We start from the raw sequence: 22,222 nt of genomic DNA, 5'->3' as shown, positions 1-22,222 counted from the left end.
GTTCAATTCTCTAGAACAAGTTCTGACATATCACTGGAATATCTTCTTGGTTGTTGATGCCCATTGCCAAGAAGCGATCCATCCAAGATGAATCTTTTTTCTTGCACGAGGTTTGTTTCTGAAGAACTTGGTTGAAGAATGATTGGTTTTATGATAGTGCTTACATGGATGAAGATCAAAACAGTGATCTTTCAGATGGCCAACTCGGTCACAGTGTTGGCATTTCACAATCTGTTGCTGTGGAAGAGGGGCAGAAGCTGGAGGTGAAATGTCATGAAGGAATCCAGCATTCTGAAACTGAATGGGCTTTGAGTAATCTGGAATATGAAAGGACACGTCCTTGTCATATCTAAGACTAGTTCTGTGCTTGTTGTGGGCAAGCTCTTCCTAAGGTCTGATGATGGGCTTGGGAAGTGCAAACTGAACTTTTGCATCTGCATGTAACTCTGCTACTTTTTTTGGCACTGGATCTAAATCAATTGTAACATTATTGTCTTGTTGTTTATGGGAGTTTGTTTCAATCTTCTGAACAGAAACAGGTTCAGAATGATGACTCCACTGCTATAATTCTTCCTGATGTAGTTGAGATTCTAGCTACAAAAAAGCAATGTTTTCTTGTGCATGTTGTAAAGATGTTTGAATATCTCTGAGAGTGTCTTTGTTGAATTTAATTGTGCTTCCACCAGTAGATAAGATTAAAGTGCTTAATAACTCTAATAATCCATGAATTTTCTCCATTATTCAAACAATCAAATCAATAAATGACCAAAAATGCACTTGTAGAAACAATAATGGTTTTAGAAAATTAATTTGCCAACTTTTCAACACGAATTAATTTGCACTGATGTCTATTTATGTTCTCACTTCACAATGTCTTGTGCCTCAATTTCTACACAGCAAGCCCGATATTGTTGCCTTAACAGAATGTCCAGCTTGACAGGTTTGCAACCCACAGGCTCTTCTTTTCCAGCAATAACAAGACCCCAACAGAAATGAGATTAGCTTCTATATTTTATCAACCATACACCATATAAATTTTTCACTCCTTTTCCACCCAATGTCCTTTCACTAAGCTCGTTGATCCTTTCAACACCTCGCTCCCTGATTCACTGGTCCTTGAGCTGGAAGGATTTCTAGCCTCCAGCACTATTCATACTAAGAGGTAAAAATATTCTTGTTGCCACTATCGCTCACTCACAATGGTCTATTCAACTATTAATACTCAGATTTTCATTATATTATTCAATATTCATACCTGCTGTTGCAATGAATATCAATAATGTTTCAAATAATAATACCTTACAATTGCCAAGCTTGCGGCCTTCCTTAACACATCAGCCTTCACATAATAGGTAGGAGCCACTAAACATTGCGTATTTGAGAGGTTGGATTAGGTGTCCAACATAAACATTTGGTATGGGATATACTCTAATTTATTTTTCTTTAATTTAAATTTATTAATTCGTTTATTTATTTTTATTATTTAATTTGTTTTATTATTCTTTTATTTTATTGTTATTTAAATTTATTTAATTTTATAGCTATCCACATATCCATATTTTCTAGAGGTATCTAGGCATCCAAACCTTGTCACACTACTTGGCATTAATAGGTCCCATATATCCATATTTTTTGGAGGTATCTAGGCATCCAGACACTTTCACATTGCATGACATCAAAAGGTCCTTGATATTTAGATTTTCGAAAGGTATCCAAACATCTGGGTATTTAAGTGTTTCACACAAATGACATTTTATTTTTTCATCAAAAGGTCCTTGATATTTAGATTTTTGAAAGGTATCCAAACATCTGGGTATTTAAGTGTTTCACACTAATGACATTTTATTTTTTCATCAAAAGGTCCTTGATATTTAGATTTTCTAAAGGTATCCAAACATCTGGGTATTTAAGTGTTTCACACTCGTGACATTTTAGTTTTTCTTGGATATGGTGACATTTTAGTTTTTCTTGGATATGTTAGACCGTGGATGTGCATGTGCATCTAGACATACATTAGCACAGTCTCAAGGCATCCATACCATTTCACATTACATTATACTTAAAGGTCCCAAATATCCATATTTTTTGGAGGTATCCAAGCACAACATCCATACCATTTCACTTGCATGACATCAAAAGGTCCTTGATATTTAGATTTTCGAAAGGTATCCAAACATCTGGGTATTTAAGTTATTCACACTAATGACATTTTATTTTTTCATCAAAAGGTCCTTGATATTTAGATTTTCGAAAGGTATCCAAACATCTGGGTATTTAAGTGTTTCACACTAATGACATTTTATTTTTTCATCAAAAGGTCCTTGATATTTAGATTTTCTAAAGGTATCCAAACATCTGGGTATTTAAGTGTTTCACACTCGTGACATTTTAGTTTTTCTTGGATATGGTGACATTTTAGTTTTTCTTGGATATGTTAGACCGTGGATGTGCATGTGCATCTAGACATACATTAGCACAGTCTCAAGGCATCCAAGCATCTTGAGGTATCTAGGCATCCATACCATTTCACATTACATTATACTTAAAGGTCCCAAATATCCATATTTTTTGGAGGTATCCAAGCACAACATCCATACCATTTCACATTACATTATACTTAAAGGTCCCAAATATCCATATTTTTTTGGAGGTATCCAAGCACAGACCCTTTCACATTGCATGACATCAAGATATCCTTGATATGCAGATTTTCAAGAGGGACTTCGGTATCCAAGCACAACATCCATACCATTTCACATTACATTAAATATCCATATTTTTTGGAGGTATCCAAGCCGCTCCATATTCCATACTTGCCATAGCTTCATATACAAAACATTGTGGGCAACAAGAATAATATAAGCACTTCCAAATGCATTCCCATAATGTATGTGGGATAGAAATATAAGCCCACAAATCAACGGTCTAGAATTAATCAAGGGTGAATTTAACAGTTATTAAGTACTAAATTTTGAGAGCCATATATTGACTTTTACATGGCCAAATTCAGCGAGAAATGACTCGTTAGAAAGTTAGGAATGTGAGGAACATTTTGGGTAAATTATTTTTCACAGTAAAAATACTCGGAAATTTTGAAAGAAAAAGGGATACAAATTTGTTATATGCATTTTAATAAAAGAAATTAATGAAGGCTACAAGGAGATTTTAAGTTTAAATCATTACATGTTTACTTTTCATAGTTATTTTGCTGTATTATTTTGGAATGAAAAATTGAATTACGGGTAGGCCGAAAATGATAGAAATTTATTTTAAATATAATAGTATGTATTGATATGATAATGATTATTTCAATTATTTTAGGAAAATAAAAATAAAATCCTAAAGAGAAGGAATAAACCAACAAGAAGGTTTTTCACATTAATTTATTTTCTTCCATGAATATCTTTAGCCAAAAATAGATATAGTGATAATATCTAATTTATTTTGTGTATGAAACAAGTAGATAATTTTAAAAGAGAGAAAATTTGCAGTCAAAAAAAATAAAGTACAAGTTCAAGATCCTCAATCAAGCAAAGTCGCATGTATAACCATTTTCAATGTGTTATACAATGAAAGTTTTTGGATTAGAAAATGAAGAAATCTTGTAAAAATTCTATTGCTGGGTAAAATATTGTATACATTTTATTATATTTTTCCAATGATTTTAATAAAAATTATCTCATCATAAGTTGGAAAATAGAAACATTTGTAGTAAAGGAGGAAATAGAAGAAAGGAGGAGATTGAATGTAATGTACTAAAAGATAATTTAAAAGGAGTATCTTTCTATGAAGAAGGGGTTGGATTTTCTTGCCAAGAAGTCGGAATCTCTGAGTTTTTCTTATATATTTGTATCAAGTTGAAAGGAAGGTAAGGATGTAGTCTTATTGTAATCTTCTTGTATATTTATATGAAGAGAAAGAGAAGGATTTTTGCTAGAACTTCTTCCAGAATAGCTCAAATTTTCAAACTTGTATAATTTTATTGAGTTTTAATTAAAGTTGAAAGCAGACATCTTTTGGAGCATTGTTTGTTGGTTTAATAATGAAGGGTATTTTACATTTCTATGAGATATATTTTCTATTTTTCTTCCATTTTTTCCATGTGAAATTATTTGTATGGAATGATTAAGTTTCAATTGATGTAATTATTGGATACAAGTGATATTGTATTTTTTAGATAACTATTTATTTGAAAAAATATTGGTATATGTTTCTACACTTGTCATACTATTCTCCAGGTGAGAGGGTGCATCATTGTTGTCCCACCACACATTAATGGGTGAGGACGTGTCCATACACCCTCCCCAATGATCATTAAGGTTTGTAAGGTTGTTCCATGACATCTAGTGTGTCATTCTATCAACATGATGTTGAACTAGCCTAAATCTCATTGCATAATGGATGAATTGATTGAGTGGAGATCTCGAGAAGGTATGAGTACCGGTGATGGTGGTATATTGTCATCATCAAACATTTTCTCCACACATCCTCCCATGAAATACAATTAGGATCTATAATGGAGTATTTCAAATTTGAGAGGTGGCAACCCACAATATGAAGCCCCTATTTACTCGAGGTATTGGGGATTGGAGGTTCTCCTATTATTGATCTGCATGGGCCTTTCCTATCAACATGACTCTTCTCAATTGGTGGTGGCCTTTAGGGTCTCTTTGTTATGCACTTCAAATGGTAAGTGCGTTCTTCCTTGTTATTTGTTTCACTATTAGTTCAATTCCATTCAGTGTCCTCTAGTAGTAGCTAGTTCTATTCTCTCCTTTTCGTGTATGTTTGCTCCTTTGGTACTCCTTACCTAGCCCACTCTTGCCACTTATCACTAGGTCACAATCTCCTTTCTAATTTCTCTCTCTCTCAACTTAATCTTCTCTAAGTTTTTCTCGTTGGCCATCTTTGGTTTACTTAGTTTCTCTCATAGTCTAAGTTCTCCTCCCAAACTCCTCCTAGATCATGCGCTCCCATTTCCCTTTCCTTCCTTTTCTAGACTACACCAAAGAAGAGTGGATCTAATTGGGACTTGCCATTGGGAGAACCTCCCTTAATATTGTTGCCAACATTTTTTCTGACCAACAGCAAGTCTCCAATTGCAAATTGAAGAATTGCAACATGTCACTACTATGGGCACTCAATCCTTTGTCTCTATGGTCAATATTATCAATGCTTCTGGTTTTTTAATTCTAGATTTAAATGTAGATATTGCTCCCACTATAGAGAAAGTTGACTACAAGGAGGAAGAAAATTCTCCAAATTAATTATAAGACTACACGAAAGTCTTATTTTGTTTATTGTTAGTGATCCTTTTTTTAAAGAAATAGTTAAATTTTCTATTAAATAGGATGTTGTATTTTGGGCCAAAACCCTTACATTCATCATCATAGTCCCAAAAAGATGCACTCCATTTCCCAAAAAATTGGAATACTTTCAACTATCCAAAAGACAAAAAAAAATTGGCTATAGCCTTGTTTACCTAATATACGAAAGAGGTGACTATTATAAACTCTAAAAAAGACACATGAAACAGAGTGACTTTACAATACATTGATTAAAAAGGGGCAAAGGATAGGTCCATCATTTGAAATCCAACCACCATCCATGGATGCCCTTGATCCAAAATGGATTTTGGATAGACTCCTAAGTCTAAGTGTTCCTCATAGAAGAAAAAATGAAAGTCCAAGGAAGTTCTTGTAACTAGCCCCATTGCAGAGATCGTCTCATTCTGAATCTATTGCAACTTGAATGGGAAAAAATGGACTTAGGATGCGGAAGTTATCACTAGAAGAAGTTGCCCTTTGTTCTTTGGAAAAAGAGGCAAAATACCCTAAAATGGGCAAAAAACCCTTATAAAGGGAAATCGCATCGGAACAAGGAAAAGGGCTAGACTTAAGCGGAGGCGGAAGAAACCCCGATCCGTCGATCCGATTAATCGGATCGGAGGCAGACACATGCGATATCGGGACCCCGGACCTGGCGATTGTGATCACGCGATTCACCAATCACTGATCATGTGATACGCCAATCGCCGATGATCGGATCGGCAAATCGGCGTCGGCGACGCACAGAACCCGAGGCTGAGTGACATTGTGATCGACGATTTCGGCGATCGACAATTGACGACCCCCGATGCCGATAAAAAGGCCGGACCCGATAAAATTATAAACGATATTTGATAATATTTCAAGTCTGAAAAAAGGGCTCTTTCAATGTAAATCGCATTTTCATTAAATGAACGAAAAACCAAAGAACTACGAATAAAGCGATGAAACTGGACCCGAAAGGGTTGTTAATGCAAATATATATTATTTCAAGTCCGATATGAGCGATATTTTCATGTTTTAATGTATTTTAAATACAAAGGGAAATCACGATACAAGCGGGATTTCGGGCAAGCCAAAGGCGGTAAGTGGTTTTGGTCGGGCTTCGCCCAAGCCCATACACTGGCTACCACGTGTCCAAGCGCCGGAGAGAGGAGACCACCCTTTTTGGGCGGTTAACTACCGTACGCATGAGCCGCCTGAAATGAACCTCAACCGTTGGATCTAGATCTCTCAGATCCAAGGTGGAGATGGGATAAGCGATATAAAGGTAGACCCAATGGAAAATAAGGCGAAATTCATAACATTTGAAGTCTGATAAACATTGATTCTGCGGATTTTTCCCGTGTTTAGTGTATTTTTCTGTGTAAGCCGAGAACGCTATTTTTGGGCTTTTCAACGCAACGATTGTCCCTTCTGTTGCAAAACGGGTGGCCACCTCCCCTGGAGACATTATGCCATAATTTCTAATGTTCAGAAGGGGATTCGAGTGGACAGAGGCTAGAAGCCAGGGAGCCCGAGAAAAGGAAGTGAACGTACAGCCCTGATTAGCTTAAAGCCACAGAATGATAGAGAAAGAAAAAAAATGGGGGGGGAAAGAGAATAGGCATAGGAGAGCACTGAGACAGGAGCACAAAAGGCCAAGCCAAAATAGGAAGCTAAGGCGAAAGAGAGCAGCGCAGAAAGAAAAAGGTAGAGCAAAAGCTGAATGCGCAGAACAACCAAGGAAGTCACTTGGAGTTCAAGTGAAAAGCCAGAGAGTTGTACATTGCTGAGAGCCAAAGAAGCCAGAGCCGAAGAGCCAGAGCCAGAGCCAAGAGCCAGAGCGAGAGCCAAGAGCCAAAAAGCCAAGAGCTTCAAGAGTTGGGGATAAAATGGGGTCTAAACCCATTGTTTCTGTGTAAAACCCATGGAGTTGAGCTAGGTACGTTGTAAAAGGGCCTTACCATAATCCCAGAGAGCCTAGTCAATTTGAATAGAGCTCACAGAGACGTAGCCCAAGAGTTTTGGGTGAACTCCAAATTAATATTGTTGTTTTGTGTGTGTTTTATTGTTGCATTGTATCTGTTGTTTTAATTGTTGCTATTTTCTTTATATCAGTTTAAGCAAATCAATTTACAACACCTGAACAGTTAAATCAAACACAAGCATACACTATATTCTCAAGCATATTATCAATTCCACATTGGTTAATCAATAAGACTTGGGAATATTTAAGCTTTGGAAGTGGGAGAGGTTCTTGCAAGTTAGGGAAGAAGCCTAAATGCCCCATTTTTAGATCAGGTGGTATCAGAGCCTAAGTTTGATTAAACCCATCTTCAAAGAAGGTTATATCAAAATGCTTGATTGACAGAGAAAAGATTTCTTGTGTGAAAGGTGTTTAAACAGTTAAAGGTTGATTATATGCTTGCTTGTAGACTAATTATTGTTTGAGTTTGCAGAGGTGAAGGGAAAGCTACTGATAGCTCAGTCCAGGAAGGACAAGAAGGAAGAAGGGTTGAAGGAATTCTTCTATTCCAAAAGACCTCAAATCAATCCTTGAAGCACAAGAGGTTTGTTGCAAAAGGTTGCTTAATAAAGCACTTTATTAATCTTGTTTGAAGTTCTTTTGTTCATTGGTATAATGACAACTTCTACAAGTGAATCCTCAAATTCCTTCTCCATCACAAGACTCTTTGATGGAGACATGAAGCAAGACTTGTTCATCATGATGGACAAGGTGAGAGAAATGTATGAGGATGGAAGAAAGAGCAGCATACTTAGAGAGCAGTTGAATTCCATGAAGGAAGAGAAGCAGTTGCTTTCTGACAAACTGCAAGAAATGGAGAGGCAACTTCATATTGCAAATATGAACCTGAAGAGGATGCATGAGTTGGAGTCACAGCTCTTTGTTGCCAAAGAAGCCTTGGTCAAGTATCAGCTTGAAGAAGAGGTAAACCATTCCAATTTGTCTTCAAATTCTTCTAAGAATGCTTATATTGGTTCTTTTGAAAAACATACTAGAGGCATAGGTTTCAAACTAATGTCCAAGATGGGCTATGAAGGAAAGGGCTTGGGAAAGCATGCACAAGGTATTGTTGAACCAATAATGGTTGAGGAAAGGCCTAAGTATTTGGGTCTTGGCTATGGACAGTCTTATGGAGAGAGTTCCAAAGCTGCCATGAAGACCATTAGAACAACTCGAAGGAGGTGTTGCATTGCAAAGTGTGAAGATTGTATTCAGGAGGAATGCAATAGCTTGAAACATCACTTGCAAGATGTAGGTGTTCAGAAGCACACACTTGAACTAGAGAGTTGTGGAAACTCTAACAGCCTTGAAGAGATTGATGGTGTTCCAAAGGGAGCCACTTATTCATTTGCTTCACCTCCTCATGAAAGCAATAAAGGTGAAAGAAGCAGGTATAAATCTGGTTCTAAACATATTCCTTTTGATTTCGCAAAGAATGGTAAATTTCCACATAAGCATGGGAAAAGAATTGCATGTTCCTTTTGTGGTTTGGATAACCATCATGTTTCCAGATGTTGGAATAGAATGGCCACATACAGGAAACTTTTGAAGGAGAAGAAGCAAAAATCCAAAGGTCCATTGGACAAGGAAAAGCATGTTGTCAAGAGGATGCACATGTGTTGCACTTATTGCCATAAGCAAGGGCATATTGTTGAAAGGAGTTGGACTTTGAATCCAACAATTCTTCCACACAAGCTGAGGAAAGTGGAAAGAGAAGACGGAAGAAATGGAAAGGAAGTTTCCATGAATGAAGTGTCTCAGGAAGATTCACATGTTGATACTGATGTGTAGACAAAGGAAAGACCTTGGAACTGGATTGGTAAGAAATGGCTAGAGTTATTTTCCAATTAAGGTTGCAAGTCTATTTATGCATCTATTTGCATTTCTTTTTTGATGAGATGCAAGTTGTAGGAATTTACCAAGAAGGTGAATGGGAGAAGTTGAGTAGGAGACTCACTTTGTTGCTACAACATTATATTTCATTTCAGCTTCGAAAGTACGGTGTGCTTAAGTGAAAGTTGAAGGATGAATGCATGCATAAGCATAATGTGCATGAACACAGGGATGTTGATGTTTTCCTGGTATTTGAACATGTATGTGTAATTAACTTGAAGGGTTGATTGCTTTGTTGTAAACATGCATGTAATGAAATATTAACTTGGAAAATTTTGATTTGGTCTCCAAGATGGAGGTAATAATGAAGTGTTTCATCTTTTGAAAAAGAGTCCAAATGGTATTTTTATACATGCTTGACTTGAAGAGTCATTTGTTTAAAGGCATGTTTTGTGGGCTTGTTATCTAGTCCATCATTTGTATGCATATGTAAGAATGGAGGTGTTCACAAGCTGAGAAATATGTTTCTTTTGTTGAAGCAGGAGTTTAGGCCATCTAGTTATTGTCTGTGTTTCTATTGTTGTTAACAGTTATTGTTGACAGCTTTTCAAACAGGTACAAATGAAAGTTTTGTGGAGTAGATGAACTTCACATTTGTTTGAGCCACCTTGGATCAATGATCAAGGCAGGGAAGTTCAAACCACCTTCTATGACCATTTCAGCAAGATTTCTGCAGGAAGGCAAGGAGGAAGACAATTCTTGCCAGGAAGACCAGCCCATCCAGGAGGGGAAGTGGTCAGAGACTTTGGTTCAGAGGCACTATGCAAGGCAAGTGTGTGGAGGCTGAAAGAAGAGGGTGAGTCACTCTCATTTACTGTTTAGATTAGTATATCAGTCTTTTGGAGACCAAAATTTCTTTTAGTGGGAAGGCGTGATCCAAAATGGATTTTGGATAAACTCCTAAGTCTAAGTGTTCCTCACAGAGGAAAAAATGAAAGTCCAAGGAAGTTCCTGGAACTAGTCCCATTGCATAGATCGTCTCATTTTGAATCTACTACAACTTGAATGGGCAAAAATGGACTTAGGATGCGGAAGTTATCACCAGAAGAAGTTGCCCTTTGTTCTTTGGAAAAAGAGGCAAAATCCCCGAAAATGGGCAAAAAACCCTTATAAAGGGAAATCACATTAGAACAAGGCAAAGGGTCGGACTTAAGCGGAGGCGGAAGAAACCCCGATCCATTGATCCGATTAATCAGATCGGAGGCAGACACATATGCGATATCGGGACCCTGGACCTGGTGATTGCGATCGCGAGATTCGCCGATCACCGATCATGAGATCGCCGATCGTCGATGATCGGATCGGCGAATTGGTGTCGGTGATGCACAGAACCCCGGGTCGAGCGACATTGCGATCACCGATATCGGCGATCGACAACCCCTGAAGTCGATAAAAAGGCCGGACCTGATAAAATTATAAACGATATTTGATAATATTTCAAGTCCAGAAAAAGGGATTTTTCAATGTAAATAGCACTTTCGTTAAATGAACGAAAAACCAAAGAACTGCGAATAAAGTGATGAAACCAGACCCGAAAGGGTTGTTAATGCAAATATATATTATTTCAAGTCTGATATGAGCGGGATTTTCATGTTTTAATGTATTTTTAAATACAAAGGGAAATCACGATACAAGCGAGATTTCGGGCGGGCCAAAGGCGATAAGTGGTTTTGGTTGGGCCCCGCCCGAGCCCATACACTGGCTGCCACGTGTCCAAGCGCCAGAGAGAGGAAACCACCCTTTTCGGGCGGTTAACTCCCGTACACATGAGCCGCCCAAAATGAACCTCAATCGTTGGATCTAGATATCTCAAATCAATGGTGGAGATGCGATAAGAAATATAAAGGCGGACTCGATGGAAAATAAGGCAGAATTCATAACATTTGAAATCCGATAAACATTGATTCTGCGGATTTTTCTCGTTTTTAGTGTATTTTCCAGTGTAAGCCGAGAACGCTATTTTTGGGCTTTTCAACACAACGATGGTCCCTTCCGTTGTAGAACAGGTGGCCACCTTCCCTGGAGACGTTATGCCATGATTGCTAACGCTCAGAAGGGGATTCGAGCAAACAGAGGCCGAAAGCCAGAGAGCTCGAGAAAAGGAAGCGAACGGACAACACTGATTGGCTTAAAGCCACAGAATGACAGAGAAAGAAAAAAGGGGGGGGAGAAGAGAATAGGCACAGGAGAGCACTGAGACAGAAGCGCAGAAGGCTAAGCCAAAGCAGGAAGCTAAGGCGAAAGAGAGCAGCGCAAAAAGAAAAAGGCAGAGCAAAAGCTGAATGCGCAGAGCAGCCAAGGAAGTCACTTGGAGTTCAAGTGAAAAGCCAGAGAGTTGTACATTGCTGAGAACCAAAGAAGCCAAAGCTGAAGAGCTAGAGCCAGAGCCGAGAGCCGGAAAGCCAAGAGCTTCAAGAGCCGGGGATAAAATGGGGTCTAAACCCATTTTTTCTGTGTAAAACCCATGGATTTGAGCTAGGGAGGTTGTAAAAGGACCTTACCATAATCCCAGAGAGCCTAGTCGAGTTGACTAGAGCTCATGGAGATGTAGCCCAAGAGTTTTGGGTGAACTCCAAATTAATATTGTTGTTTTGTGTGTGTTTTATTGCTGCATTGTATCTGTTGTTTTAATTGCTGCTATTTGCTTTATATCAGTTTAAGAAAATCAAGCTACATCACCTGAACAGTTAAAGCAAACATAAGCATACACTATATTGTCAAGCATATTATCAATTTTGCATTGGTTAATCAATAAGACTTGGGAATATTTAAGCTTTGGAAGTGGGAGAGGTTCTTGCAAGTTAGGCAAGAAGCCTAAGTGACCCATTTTCAAATCAGCCCTGTTACAAAATAACACCAGTTCATAGGGCTAACTCCCTGACTTTGTACCACATGCTCCTCTTTTTCTTGTTGGGTCGGTATTGGTCTCCGTTGCATCTGAATTCTGCTTGAAGCCATTGTAGAAATTATCCTATGATTCTTCAATGTGGAAATGTATTATTGCCAACTTAGTCTGAATTTCCCACTGCATGCGTTCAACCTAGCTTTGCAGTGAATTAGTTTGATTAGTGATCAGCAAGAAGAATGACAAATGCTCTAGTTCTTCAGCCTCACGGCGAAGGTCTAGGGAGACCGATAGTCCTTCTTAAGCCTGCAAGAGTTTCACCAACAACAAGAGTTTCCCCAAGAGTTAATTCTTCTCTTTAATATTCTATGTGTGAACAAAACGTAATGTCTCGACATTATATATATTGTTAGTGTCGATATCTTCATCCCTCCATCAGTGATCAAAATTCTCTTGTTGCATTGCATTTTAGGTGTCTCATCTGATCAGCTGCATTCCATTAGGATCATGGATCATCTGATGGTAGTGGCATATTATCAATTTTCCCTCATGGTCTTTACCTGTTGGCCCATTTTCATACATTCAGGTCATTTACAGTCATTTTCTGCCATTACATTTGCAAAAGTCATTTTTAGGGTTTTAGGTCTCATTAGGTCTAGGGTTTTGTCAATAAAGTCTTGTAAAAGCTCAATAATGGTCAGCAGGCACATGAGGAGGTCAAATAAAGTCTCAACAACAAAAATTTCAATAATCACATGCTCAGTGATTGATTTTTCCTCAAAACCCTATTTTGAGGAAAAATAGAGTTTTCTATGTTTTATGTACAAAATTTCATGTACTTTCATTTCTTCCTATATGTAATAATTCTGAGATGCAGCCCTGGTCACCTTGCCAAGCTCCTGCACTCCAGCTCCTGCAAAAGAGTCAAAATTTCAAAGCATTTAGTCCATCAAAGGCAAAAAGCAAATCAAACTGCCAAAATAGAGTTTTAAAAAACAAGTGAAAGGCAAACATTAGAAAGTGGGTTTTTATAAGTGAAAAATTAAAATCCTTTGTATATAAAGTCTTTTTCATGTTGAAGAAGTTCATTTGTGTGCCAAAGAAGAGAAAAACAAGAGCTAAGTCGTTTTTGAGCCAAAGGAGAGAATTTGCAGCAAACTATGAAAATTCTTGAGGCGCAGCGCACCTGGGTCGAGGCGCAGCGCACCTAGGTTGAGGCGCAGCGCACTTGGTCGGTGTGGTGCATGCAGCTCAGATTTAACACTGGAATTGTGGCGCGACGCACCAGAGAAGCGCGGCGCACCTGTTAGTGGGCGCGGCGCACCGGTCTTCTGAGCCCGAAACTCATCCAAATCGCCTCCTCCAAGCTCCAAACTTGCAAACTTCCTCCTTCCAAGTAAGTCAAGCATCTCATATTGCCATTGCAAGGGTTTTAGTCAGTTTTCATGGTGTTTCAATAGGTAAAAAACAAAACCCTAGTTCCTTGCACAGTCAAATTGAAAAGCTGCCTAGGGTTTGCAAAGTTGCAATTTTTGTTGTTGTCCCCTGCACCATTTTCATTTTCTTCTTCACTACACCCCCCTCATTTCATTTTCCCTCCCCTTTCTCATTCACACTCATTCATTCCCTTATTCCCAAAACTAAAACCCTAATACCTAATCCCACTACTCCCAAACCCTAATCCTTATTCCCCAAACACTGCCACTCCAAAAAACCCTACAACCAGCATCACAATCCCTCGTTCACTATCCCCCATCATTAATCCCTTTCATTAAATAGCAAACACCTATTTTTCATATAAAATCTCTTCATACTCATCAAAGAAACATCAAACAATGGAAAACATGGAGACAGATTCATCTTATGATAGAAATGAGGAAACAGTAAGTAATTCCTCCCAAGAAATTCATGCACCAAGGAAACCTCACAAGGGAGGAAAACACATCCGGGAGGAGCCCACTACACTTACTAAGCTTTTGGCTTTCCCTCTTGTTGTAGCATGTTTCAAACACCAGTCTTGCTACTAGTTTTGTGACATGGTGGAAAGAGTTAAACACCACCATGAGCTTTCCAGACTTTTTGTGCTCTATCTTCACAATGGCCAAGTCAATTTGGCAGGTGTGACATTCACTTTGACACCTGAGACTATAGCTGAAGCAACAGGTATTCCGAATGTGGGTGAACAGTGGAACAAGGGACAGCTGGTGGACAGAGATCATTATGAGCCTTATATCAAGGCTGGCTTTCAGAGGCATATCAGTAGGGTCTTCCCTTTCAGATACCTACAGGACACATATGCTCCCCTTATGAAACTCATAATCAAATATTTCAGTTGTGAAGGCAGATTTTCTTGCCTATACACCTATCATGTCAAATTATTGATGCATTTTACTAGAGTGAGGATGATGAACATCCCATATTTCATATGCCGGAATATTGAGAAAATGACCACATTGGTGCAAAGGAAACCTCCTCATCAGTAGTACAACAGCATCTATCACTTTGCATTGATCAAGATTGTGGTTTTGCATCAGCTGAGTTTACTGAATATTTCCTGGGATAATTTCATTTCACATGAGGTCTTCACAAGCCCTCAAGTGACACCATCAGTTTTTCATGAGGCAAGAGAGCCTTCACATTAGCAAGAGGTGCATGAGACTCAAACCACCAGTGTGCTAGTGTTTGTCACTTACCAAAAGGGCACAAGGAGGTTGTTTGCAGCAGCAAAACGAGTACTATCTCCACCTGGGGTGGAAGGGGTCTTGTTTCCTTCAACAGAAAAGCAGGTACAGGACAAAGGTAAGCAGCCATTGCATGATGAGGGGCCTTCAGAAGGTCAAGAGAGAGATTTCATTCTCATTCAAGATGATGACACTGATTTGGGCTCCCAAAGCTCAAAGCTCAAGGAGATCATCCAGGAACAGCAAGCTGACATTCATGACTTGTCTCTCAACCTGGAAAGAGCCAAGTGGGTAATAAACTATCTTGAGCAAAGGAACAAGCAGTTAGAGGACCAACAGACAATCATGGAGCTCCAAAACATAAGAGAAAACCGGCAAGCAGCCAAGAGGAGGAAAATCAAGTTGACACCACTAGAGCAAGAGATTGAAGCTGATCGAGAATCTTGGCTTGAAAGGGAAAACATGCACTTGGAGAAGATGCTGGAGAAGGCCAACAAAGAGAAAAATATGTTGAGGCATATGGCCTATCACTATTTGGCAAGAAACAAAATTTGCAAAGCGAGAATAAGGACCTTGAAGGCCAAGTTGAGGAAAACTTTGCAAAGGAAGAAAGAGCAAGACAAGCTCAAGATTTTGGTTGAGGCTTCCTTAGCCCAACATAGCACTTGATGCAGGTCACTCAGCCCAAATTTCAAGAAATCTGGCATACTTTTTGTCAATTTTGAATTTTCGAATCAAAACACAGATTTTTCTACCTGGTGCATAGCACCATCCGGTGCTCGCTTTTGCTAGGGACCTCCTCTAGAGGAAAACTCAACATTTTTGGATTCCTCATGCAAAATTATGAATGCCTAGAAATGGCCAAAAAGTTTTGTCAAGTTTTGAGCTTCCAAAAGGGTCAAAAACACCTCAAAAATGCCCTTTCTGCCCCTTTTTGGCCACACAGGAAGTAGTGTTGGGAGAACTCACTTTTGGAGGGGCAAATGGACACCAAATTCAGAAATTCCACCTATTCTAGAAAGTAGACAGACAGACCTTTCCAACAAGCCCACTTGGAGAAAATTTGGTGCACAGGAAGGCCTCCAAAATCAGTTGTAAAAAGGCACTACGCACAGGGACAGTGGCGCAGCGCATAGGATGAAAATTGTCATTTTTGCCAAAAAACTCTGTTTTTCGCCTAGCTTTTTCTCATTTTGACTTTTCTCTCTCTCATGGTCAAACTCTTGTTGTAATTTGATGTAAATGGATGGACTTTGATGTAAAAATGTTGAAAATTCACTCATGGAGGTAGATACATCATGAAAAGGTAGTTTGAAACTGAATGAATCAGTTTCCTAGGTTTTAGAGGCAAGTTGTTCCACTACCTACTTTTCAGTTCTTAGTTTAGATCTTGTTGAAACAGCTCCTAAACTCATGAATTCGACCCCTAAAGCCTAGCATGAGTTGTTTGTTGCCTATATCTAGTAGTTTTTCAGTCATTTGTGTTGGTTGGACTCTTGTGAATGCTTTGAGCATTATTGTACATTCATCTCTGCAGTTTGGCAAAGGAATAGACCAGGGTTTGCAGCATTTTGTGGGATTCTTGTGGCAACTTGATTTGGTATTGTTTTTCCTTCTGTAATTAAAGTTTACATGTGTTTATGTATGCCATCATCTCTTTCTATTCAGCTTAACTAAATGAATCAAGGATAAAGGTAGAATTCATTGGTGTTGCAGTGCTCTACCTAGGGTTTGTTTAGTTATTTATGTTTTCAGTAGTTTGAAGAGGATCCCTGAGACTTTCATGCCCTCTCCAACTCCTCACCAGTCTTAAGACTCTCCATCTCACTCAATTTCAAAGTACAAAATCATCTGCCTACCTCGCCCCACAGAAACCTCTGCAAGACTGAGTTCATTCCCTGAACCCAAAACTGCCTTTCACATTTGATCCAGCAATCAACCATAAAACTCAATCAAACTCCTCTGAGCATATACCTAGCCTAAAATTAGTCTTTATATCAGTCATCTCAAGCCTCACTTGCTATATTTTCCTGAGATTGACAAGGAGAGAGCCCTCTCCCGACCTGGTAGGGCTAGCTACCAGGTTAAGCGTGGTTTTATGTTACCCTAGACCTGCCTTTCTCAGCCTGAGGTAGATTTAGGCCATAACATATACAACAGAGATATTGTCATCGGACTTGAGATAATCCCTTGCACTATTCATCATGCTTGCGAATAATAAATGCCACCCAAAGTGAACCAGACCTAAGATGCCTTAAGGTTGCCAAGGTTGCAATTTAATATGAATAATGGAGGGGCATGGCGCTTGCCCAAGACACAATAAATTTCCCACATTCTTCCCAATGAAATAGGATGTGAGTTGCGTTGGAGTTGTCCCCTAATGAACTTGAATGACAAGGGAAGTACGCCAGGCATAATTGCGAACAATACAACAAGGTTTATGGCCTTGATCCCATATCCTTAGCATTAAAACCTTAATCAAGAGACTAATCTTCAATACAAAATTTATTATCAAGAGACTAATCTTCATGGTAGTGGACATATAGTTGAAAGACTATGATCCAATTCCATCACTCCTTGATTCATTTCGGTCCCAATGTTTTCCAATGTATCGACAATGGAGTTTAAGTGCCTTAACACATCATATAGTTCTATGTGCTCGAATTGTTGGAGCTAAGCTGAAATTCATTGTAATATGGGAGGCATTATTAAGTGTTAATCCATTTCAAAGGCTCGTCGAATGACAATCCATGAATCCTCAAATATCATTAAAGTTGTGATTTTCTTGTCTATTGCCAAGACTAACCATTTCCAAAAAAACCTAAATATTTTACCTACTTATTGGTTACTTTCCCCAACCCCAAACCAATTGTTGTTATGAATCTTTTATCATATCTATAATAATAAGATTTATAGTATAATCTTTTTGGTATTACAAATATATCATTATTATAGACATTTTGAATAAATAAAAATTGTTAAACCTACAACACAAAATTTATCAACCTAATATTTTTAATTACCGTTTAAAAAACAAAAAACAAAACAATCAATAATAAAACTCCATCTTTAGTCCAATATTAAAAATAAAATTAAAATCCTAAATGATATATATCTAAAAACCAACTTATATTATAACATTTTCAACATTTTACTTTTTATCAACAAAAACACACCAATAAAATAAATATGATGAAAATGTCATTTTAATATATTAAAAATAACCGAAACTAAGAATACTTTTTAAAATATAACAATGGTAAAATCTCTTAAAACATTTAAAAATACTTTTTACCTTTTTCATTAACAAATATATTCAAACTTAATGAGAATTATACCATTTTTATTACAAATGTATTCGAAAATTATAAGAGATCAATTCGATACCCTGATATGATATTACGAATATATTCATTAAACATATTCAAACATGAATAGGGTAGAATGGTCATTAAATATGTTCAAACATGGAGAGGATAGAATGCCTCCCATTTTGATTGAAATTCGTGTTCCCTAGTTTTTTACTTTGATTAGGAACCTATTCTTTTTCATCGACAATAAAATTTATTAAGTCATTTTTGTGTATAGGATATGGGATATTTTTGTTCTAAGGAATGATTTGACCTTTAGAATATATATACATAAAAGTTTAATATATAAACCATGTACATTTATGTTTTTGGATGAAAAATATATATTTTAAAAAAAATTAAATTTATTTAAATTTTATCCTATTAAATTATATAATTTATAATTTTTTCATGATTAAATATGATTGTAGATAATAAATTAAAATATGTAAATATATTTATCATCAAAAATAATAAAAGTAAATTTATATCTCAAAAATATATCCTTCTTTAAAACATGCATAGTTAATATTATTTCTATCATTATGATTATGTTTCCCTCTAAAACATGCGTAATTAACATTATTTTCATCATGATAATTATGTTTCCTTTCATCATAACTTAGGGAAAATTTTCTCTTCAATTTTATTATGAATTTTAATTTTGTTAAAGATTTTACAGTGAGTTTTTTCTCTTCATATAATCAATGAATACACATCACACTCTTCCTAGGAGACACTCATATAATCAATGAACACACATCACACTCTTCCTAGGAGACACTCATTTTCCAACTAGTAGCCTTAAGTTGAATTCTCATGCAAGGCTCAATATCATATACAACAATAGCCTCAAACCTCTTATGGAGCTCATATTTGATGATTCATTCTACTTTGACACCGCCCATGCTTATATCTAAATAAACCTCCCTAATGTTAGAAAAACACCTTAACACATTAGCATGTTTCAGATTAAATACTCCATACAACAACACAAAATCTTAACTTGTACAATAATTATGCAATAACCACAATAGATTCAATATTTGCACATGAATATACATTGAACCATAAACAATTACATAACTAAAAAATAAAAATTCTCACTATACCTTATAATCATTATTTCAATTTGCTAAAATAATTAAATGAATATAACATTAATAAAAAGTATAATATCACATTTTATAAAGAAAAACAATCTCAACCATAACTACAAAACTTTTATATCATTTAAAACCCTTATCACTAAAACCTGAAATTATTTAAAAACCGCAAAATATCCCATAAATATATATATATATAAATAATATAATATAAAAAAACAAAACTATTTCCATAAATATCATTTTTTTAATACTTTATCTTTCCTTCCATCTTATAACCAGGTAAACTAAATATATCTATTTAAATAAAGTTAATTAACTTTGATACAAATCTTTCTACAAATTCATAAACCATTAAGAAAATTTTCCAAAATATACCCTTAAAAAATTCCCACACTTTTCTTCCCACCATTCTTTCTCATTTTTCTTTATCTCATTTTTCTTATAAAGAGAATCTCAATAGAATGTATAATATCATAATTATTCTCCTAACATAATTGACTTAAGTAGGCATCTTGTTTTCTCTACGTAACGAATCTCAATAGAATCACTTTCAACGAAATAAATAATATAAAAAATATAACTACTAAAGCTCATCACTTAAATTCTAAAGCTCATTCCTTACAATAACAATGCCATCAAATGCTATGATTTTAAGATAGCAAAATGTATTTGGTTAATAATGATGCAACTACCCCCACTAGCTTTAATTTACAGTTCTATAGAGTTTCCTCCGCCCTTTAATTTAAGAACCTTTCAATGTGTCTAAATTTGATTATTTTAATGGTAAGAACGTTTTTTATTCTAAAAAAAATTATAGGTGTAATATGAAAATATAGAAATTGTACATTTTTATTAATTAATATTGGTTCATTATGATGAGGTTTGAGGGGTAAGTCTTTCCCTAGCTTATAACCCTAAATAATCATATAACCTTTTTTTTTTGTGTCTCAATTTTTGACAAGTTAGAAGTTTTTGCTAGTACTAACTTGTTGGCTATTAATATTAGCTTCACCCAATTTTATTGATAAAAAGGAAATTAACCTTTAACTTACCTTAATTTCATCTTAATCCTACATTTATATATATAATTATTTTAATATTATTTAAAATTGATGGACTCATAAATTTTATAGTAAACATTAAAAGATGAATATAGATGTAAATTTACTTATCAAGCATAAGTTTGTGTGTTAAAAATAATAATATTTTTTTAGGCTAGTTGGGGTTTTTATATTCACCGAGAAAAACTAGAAAGTACATAAACAAGGCTAATTAGTCTACTACTAGAGAGAAAAAAAAATGATTTTGTCCATGATGTCTAAGTGACATTATCGGTCTAATAAAACATAAGAGTAGAAAACCAAGTGAATCATTACTTAAACTTGTATGTTCTATATGCTTGTAGCTATTAGTGGGTTAAACAATTCTTCCTAATAAAAGAAAACTAGCAAAAAAAAACTTAATAACCAAAGCATGACAGAACTTAAGCAAGAGGAGTAGGATTCTCGGAGTCGGTGACCTGAACATAAATAAGTGTAGATGTCAAGGGCTCGATGTCCATCGATTTAGATGCCTAAGCAATAATCTTGGGATCCATTTTCTTAATTTCATCTAGCTGGAGATTCGGAGAAATGTCATCTGACACTTATTACTTCTCTCAATCAAACATTTGCCCATGATGGTCTTTCCTTGCAAGTATAAGTCAGGGTTCTGAAATACTTAGTATCACAGGTTCTAGAGGTGCCAATGTCGAGTACCCAGAGCTTTATCTCCTCAGAAATGCCCTAGTCATGCAGGAAACTTCTCTCTTGTCATTGTTCTTCTTCATCGGACTTTATCTCCTTCTAGATGGATGGAGGAGTGTACCTATGGAAAATTGCCTCAAATAACTCTACTTCATATTGAGCATGAGCGAGAGGTGCACGGTGTAGACTCCTTTTTTAATTACCTTCTTCCATCTCACCATGATGGACACACAAAACAAACAATGTCAAAGAGTTACAACAAGGACATATCAATGAACTCGTGTAGGAAAAGAGTTTGCATAAACAAATATCTTATAGGAACGAAGTCAATGGCATACTAGAGTTGTTATGGACACAAAATAGGGTTATGAGACTACCCTATTTAAATCCCATTGTAGTCCTTGTCATCCATTCAATGCATGGGAAATTAATCCTCTAGAAACCAATAGGGTGTGAGCGAGAGACCATGATAACTGCGGCCATAATGAATTAGAAATGCTCCTAACAATCAATTAAACCCATTAAGATTTTCATGTGGCAGGTGTCCTTCCCTATCAATACGTGGCTCCTCAAAATATGGGAGGGTGGATAGTAGGGATTGTGCATTCCTAGAGGGATTGCACGTCCCCATCACCTAATATGGGGTTTTAAAAGTAATAATGTTTATTCACGATGTATTTCAACACTTAATTGATGAGAGTTCATTATAATTCATTTAGTTCCAACTTTCAACACATTTTATATAATTTGTTTGATTATTCCCAAAACGATCGATCCTAGAGAATTAAGCTCACTCCTTTTAAACAAAATACATAAAACCATTTGTTAATAATGTGAAAATCCATTTGCTTGAAATGTGATAATTCTTTTTGGTTCAAACTAATTATCTACATTCATGATGGTGCAATGTTAATGAAATAGACATCTAATGTCATGGCTAAGTCATATATAAGGTGGCATTCCATAAGTATAATAGGTTATGAGTCAATATAACTTTTCCTTTACAATAAACTCCTCATGAAATGAGAGCAACTACAAGTATCAAATGAAAAATTTGATATATTAGAAACTAATCATAATTCACATCAACCTCCTCCAATCAAGCCAAGCATTACACCCAACACATAAACACAAAACACTTGTCATGCATTCAAAGGGTCGGCATCCCTGATAGTCTTATGTCACCATTGATGGGTGAGGAGAGGGGCAATGCCCTAAAACCTCAATAATTATTTATGTAGAAAGCATTATGCACACCAATTTA

The sequence above is a fragment of the Pinus tabuliformis genome, chromosome J (assembly GCF_031772625.1).
Source record: "Pinus tabuliformis cultivar Carrire ecotype Pingquan chromosome J, CPIR1, whole genome shotgun sequence".
In the NCBI taxonomy this organism is placed as follows: domain Eukaryota; kingdom Viridiplantae; phylum Streptophyta; class Pinopsida; order Pinales; family Pinaceae; genus Pinus; species Pinus tabuliformis.
Note: the sequence above shows the minus strand (reverse complement) of the source record.